Raw genomic sequence first — 6,230 nt, 5'->3', positions numbered from 1 at the left:
TCGAGGAGAGGTTAAAACAACTCCAGCCCCCGAGCCTTCCAACTGTCTGGACCCATCAAAATGAATAGTCCAATACGTGTTGTCTGGTTTCTCTTCTGGCATCTGCATCTCTGTCCAGTCATTAATGAAGTCAACTAGTGCCTGAGATTTGATCGCGGTACGTGGCACATACTTCAACCCATGAGACCCAAGCTCAATGGCCCACTTGGCGACTCGTCCAGTGGCTTCTCTGTTTTGAATGATGTCTCCCAAAGGAGCTGAGCTAACCACGGTGATTGGATGTCCCTGAAAATAATGCTTAAGCTTCTGGCTTGCCATGAACACCCCATATACGAGCTTCTGCCAATGTGGATATCGTTGCTTGGATTCAATTAGCACCTCACTGACGTAGTAAACCGGCCGTTGAACCAGATGCTCCTTGCCAGCCTCCTTGCGCTCCACCACAATAGCCACACTAATAGCTCGTGAGTTGGCGGCCACGTATAACAACATCGCCTCTTTCTCAACTGGAGCAGCCAGGACTGGCGGCTCAGCAAGCTGTGTCTTCAGATCTTCAAAAGCAGAGTTTGCAGCATCGCTCCAAACAAAATCATCTGTTTTCTTCATCATCTGATGCAAAGGCATTCCCTTCTCCCCTAACCGGCTTATGAACCGGCTCAAAGCAGCAACACGACCCGCCAGTCGTTGAACGTCATTGATGCATGTTGGTTTGGCAAGGGATGTAATTGCCTTGATTTTCTCCGGGTTAGCTTCAATACCTCGGTTAGACACCAAAAAACCCAAGAGCTTGCCGGCTGGGACTCCAAAAACACACTTGGCCGAGTTAAGCATCATTTTGTAGACCCGGAGATTATCGAAAGTCTCTTTCAGATCTCCAACCAAGGTTTCCTCTTTCCTGGACTTTACCACTATATCATCCACATAAGCATGAACATTACACCCAATTTGATCATGAAGATAATTATGCACATACCGTTGGTAAGTCGCCTGGGCACTCTTAAGCCCAAGAGGCATAGACACATAGTAGAAAGCTCCAAAAGGAGTGATAAAAGCCGTCTTCTCCTGATCTTTGACTGACATCTTGATCTGATGATGACCAGAATAAGCATCCAAGAAACTCAAACTTGCGCAACCCGCCGTAGCATCAATGATCTGATCAATACGGGGGAGGGCAAAAGGATCAGCCGGACAAGCCTTGTTCAGATTGGTGTAATCCACACACATACGCCAGGTTCCATTCTTTTTGAGTACAAGCACCGGGTTGGCTAACCACTCTGGGTGAAAGACTTCTACAATGAACCTAGCTGCCAAAAGCCGGGCCACCTCTTCTCCAATGGCCTTGCGCCTTTCTTCATTGAACCGTCGGAGAAACTGTCTGACAGGTTTAAACTTTGGATCAATATTGAGAGTGTGCTCAGCGAGTTCCCTTGGGACACCCGACATGTCTGAAGGTTTCCATGCGAAGATGTCCCGGTTCTCACGGATGAACTCGATGAGCGCACTTTCCTATTTTGGATCCAAGTTTGCACTGATGGTGAACTGCTTGGATGAGTCACCAGGCACAAAGTCAACCATCTTGGTGTCATCAGCTGATTTGAACTTCAACACCGGCTCATGCTCTGTTGTTGGTTTCTTTAGTGATGTCATGTCTGCCGGGTCAACATGATCTTTCTAAAACTTTAACTCCTCTGTTGCACAGACAGATTCAGCATAGGCAGCATCACCTTCTTCACACTCCAAAGCTATTTTCCGGCTCCTATGTACTGTAATGGTGCCCTTATAACCCGACATCTTAAGCGGCAAATACACATAACACGGCCGAGCCATGAATTTGGCATAAGCTGGCCGTCCAAATAGAGCATGATACGGGCTCGTGATCTTAACCATCTCAAAGGTTAATTTTTCTGCTCTGGAGTCATACTCATCCCCAAAGGCTACTTCTAGTTCAATCTTACCCACTGGGTATGCCGACTTGCCAGGAACCACACCGTGAAAAATAGTGTTGGATTGTTTAAGACTCTTATCTGTCAATCCCATCCAGCGGAACGTCTCATAGTAGAGGATGTTGATGCTGCTGCCTCCATCCATGAGTACCTTAGTGAATTTGTATCCACCAACCTGATGCGCCACTACCAAAGCCAAGTGACCCGGATTATCGACCCGGGGTGGATGATCCTCTCTGCTCCACACAATAGGCTGCTCTGACCAACGTAAGTAACGTGGAATCGCCGGCTCAACGGCATTGACGGCCCTCTTGTGAAGCTTCTGGTCTCTCTTACATAAGCTAGTGGTGAATACATGGTATTGCCCACTATTCAGCTACTTCGGGTTGCTCTGATATCCGGACTACTGCTACTGATTACCTTGGCTGAGTTGCGGATTATATCCTCCTTGGTTACCAGGATGGCCCTGACCGTGGAATCCTCCTCCACCTGAGCCAGCGCCCGGGCCTTGGAAACCGCCTCCACCTGAGCCGCCACCTGGGCTGTGACCTCCATCAAACGCATTTGAATTTTTAAACGCCTTCATGATCGTACAATCCTTCCACATGTGGGTGGCTGGCTTCTCCTGGGTGTTGTGCTTTGGACAAGGCTCATTCAATAATTGCTCAAGAGTGGGACCTGACCCGCCCGACCGAGGGGGTTGTCTGCCCTTGCGCCGTTGATTTCCGCCCTGTGCATTGGTGTTAGCAACAAACTCATCAGCCTTACATTTATTACCTCCTTGATTTGCTGGGTTATGCTGGTGACCCTTGCCGTTGCCATTCTTCTTTCCCTTTGCTATCCTTTCTTCGTCAGACACTGGGTCTTTGGTACTATCCGAATCAGCATACTTGACGAGAGCCGCCATCAACTGACACATGTCATTCTAGTCACGCTTGAGCCGCCCCAGCTTCTGCTTCAGAGGTTCAAAACAACAATTTTTCTCCAACATTAAGACTGCTGAGCCGACATCCATCTTATCAGACGAATGTATTATCTCCTTGACTCGGCGCACCCAATGGGTTGTGGATTCACCATCCTCTTGCTTGCAATTGGTCAGGTCCACAATCGACATGGGCTTCTTACACGTGTCTTTGAAGTTCTGGATGAACCGGGCTTTTAACTCCGCCCATGAGCCGATGGAATTGGGTGGCAATCCCTTCAACCAAGTACGAGCTGTTCCATCCAACATCATAGTGAAATACTTGGCCATTGCTGCGTCGCTGACCTCCAACAGCTCCATAGCCATCTCATAACTCCCAATCCAAGCCCCGGGCTGTAAGTCAATCGTTTAATTAGGCACCTTACGGGGCCCCTTAAAGTCCGTCGGTAGACGCTCAATACGTATGGCCGGCACCAAGCAAGGGACGCCTCCGGTTCTTGTGGCCACTCCTGCCTCGACCGAGGTTGCAGGATAAGCCGGAAAAGTTTGATGAGCCACCTGTTCTACTGCTATTTGAACCGCTCGTTCCGCCTCTTGTCGAATCCTCTCCTGATCCGCTAGGTTAAGGGCTCCAGCCCACACCGGCTCATGCCTGTGTGGCCGGTTGTGGCGTTGAGCATTGCTTGACATGTCTGCGGACTCCATATGCCTACTGTAGCTCGGGCTCCGGCTTGGACGAGGAGTTGAATGGTTCATGTCCCGACTATAGGAGTACGCATCCTGCTCTGCCAGAGCTGTTTGAAGAAGCTCTCTTACCCTTTGCATTTCAATCGCCGCCGATGAGTCGCCTGCCATTGGGAGAGCCGCCAAACGAGCCGACGCTGCGATGAGGTTTTCCAAGGGGTTGGAGAAGTGACCCGGTGGTGTCGGTATGTAATGAGGTGGAGCGGTAATTATACGAGGTGGTTCCATGGCATGCGGCTGAACCAGTGCGCCGGGTGTCGTGATCCGGTTTGCCTCCGGTGGGTTGCTTCCCCCAGCTCTGGGTGTATGGAATAGGTTCCTAGGATCAAGCATCAGAGGTAGACGTGACTGAGTTTTCTGATGTCTTCTCCTCATGACCTCGTTTGATGCGTTCAGATCCACCGAGAGCCGGAAGGTCTCTGCTTGGAGTTGTTGGGCACGAACGTCCAGAGCCGCTCGTTCCGCTGCCATCCTAACTTCCTCTGCGGCTAGATTATCCTTAGCTTGCACCATCTCGTCACGTACGCGTGCCACCTCTGCGTCATGCTGGGCTTTATCCGCCGGCTCTACCGCGGCAGTCAACAGGGTCGTCAGTTTATCCATGAGGTCCATTAGAATCTGAGCCAGGGGGCGCATGGGGTCTCCTGACCTGGCTGCAGCCGACCTGGTAGCTGTTGCCACCGCTGCTGTGGAGTTCTGCCCGGGCTGTGTCCCTGCCATGAAGACTCCGGCCCAATTCGGCGGCTCAAGGGGGTCTGGAATACTGCTGCCATCGGAACAGCCCCCGAGCATGCCGTCCTGCAGCTGGTACAAAGAGTCCGTCTCGCCCGTTCATGATGCAGTGTCAGAATAGACGGCCGTCTCACCGCCCTCCACTGATTCTTTAGAGTATTCACCGCCGTGGACGTAGCCTACGAAGGCATGCTTCACGACAGATTGAACACGGGCGGTCCTCACGCGCCGAGCCATTTCGATGAGGTTGGTGTGGACGTCCGGCTCAGGACCTGACTCGCCGATCTGGCCGATGAAGACATGAATTCCGCTGAAGGGCACCCGGTACCTGCACTCAATTGAGCCGGCCTCGGGGCCCCAGCCTTCGTTGTCGATGTAGACCTTGCCTCAACGACTCTTGGTCATCCGGCCCACAGCGTATCCCTTGAGCCCTTCAAAGTTGCTCTTCAAGAACTCAAATCCACCGTGCGCTGGCCCCACGGTGGGCGCCAACTGTCATGGAATTGTCACGACAGATGTGCTAGAGAAAGGACTTAGTCGTAGGGCCATCGCAACTAGGAAGCTTAAAGGGGTTAATCGGGACAAAGGACACTAGAGGTTTTATACTAGTTCGGCCCCTTACGATGAAGGTAAAAGCCTACTTCTAGTTGTGTTGGTATTGCTGAGGTTTCGATCACCAAGAGGCTCAACTCGCCGGCTTGGTTTTCGATCTCTTGTTTCTTTCCCTAAGCCGCCACCGGGTCGCCCCCTTATATACACGGGTTGACGCCTGGTGGCCTACAGAGTCTCGACCGGCTCATAAATCGTGTCCGACTGGGTGACTTCTCTTATATGCCTTTCTTTACAAGTCTTGCCTTACATACGACGGTTTATAATATCAGGCTTTAAGCCGCCTCCAGGCCCTTTGGGCCTTCTATAAGATTTAAGAAACTATCATCTTGAATGCTTACTGGGCTTCTGGTGTAACCCGCCATTGGGGCTAACCCGGCCCCTTCTGGGCGGGTCATAACTGATAGTTATATCCCCAATAGGGTTGGTGGCTAGGATGGCTTTTATTTCTTCCAGTCCGGCCGTGGCTGCGTCCGTCCACTCGAAGTGTTCGGTGCGCTGAAGAAAGCGATAAAGGGGGAGTGCCTTTTCTCCCAATCAGGAGATAAAGCGCCTTAAAGCCGCCACACATCCAGTTAATTTCTGGATTTGCTTGAGGTCAATTGGGATAGCCAACTGCGACAGAGCTCGGATTTTAGCCGGATTTGGTTCAATTCCTCTACTGGAGACGATGAAAGCCCAGGAGCTTTCCAGCGGGGACGCCGAAAACGCATTTTTCCGGATTGAGCTTAATGTCGTAAGTTCGGAGATTGGTGAACGTGAGCCTCAAGTTGTCTATTAAGGAGTCGACGTGTCTGGTTTTAATGACCACATCGTCTACATATGCCTCCACGGTCTTGCCGATCTGCTTTTCCAGACATGTCTGGATCATGCGCTGATATGTTGCGCCGGCGTTTTTGAGCCCAACGGGCATTGTGTTAAAACAGAAAGGGCCGTATGGCGTGATAAATGCCGTTGCGGCTTGATCAGACTCCGCCATCTTAATCTGATGGTAACCGGAGTATGCATCGAGGAAGCACAATGACTCATGTCCTGCGGTAGCGTTGATGATTTGATCGATGCGAGGGAGTGGGAAAGGATCCTTTGGGAAAGCCTTATTAAGGTCTTTGAAGTCGACGCATAGGCGCGAGGATTTGTCCTTCTTTGGTACCATCACCAGGTTTGCTAGCCAGTCCGGATGTTTTATTTCTCTAATAAATCAGGCTTTCAGTAACTTGGCTAGCTCCTCTCCCATGGCTTGTCGCTTAGGTTCAGAGAAACGCCGAAGAGTCTGCTTGACC

This window comes from Triticum urartu, chromosome 4A (genome assembly GCF_056163025.1).
Source record: "Triticum urartu cultivar PI428250 chromosome 4A, HENAU_Tu73, whole genome shotgun sequence".
Lineage (NCBI taxonomy): Eukaryota > Viridiplantae > Streptophyta > Magnoliopsida > Poales > Poaceae > Triticum > Triticum urartu.
This window is presented reverse-complemented; position numbering follows the sequence as displayed.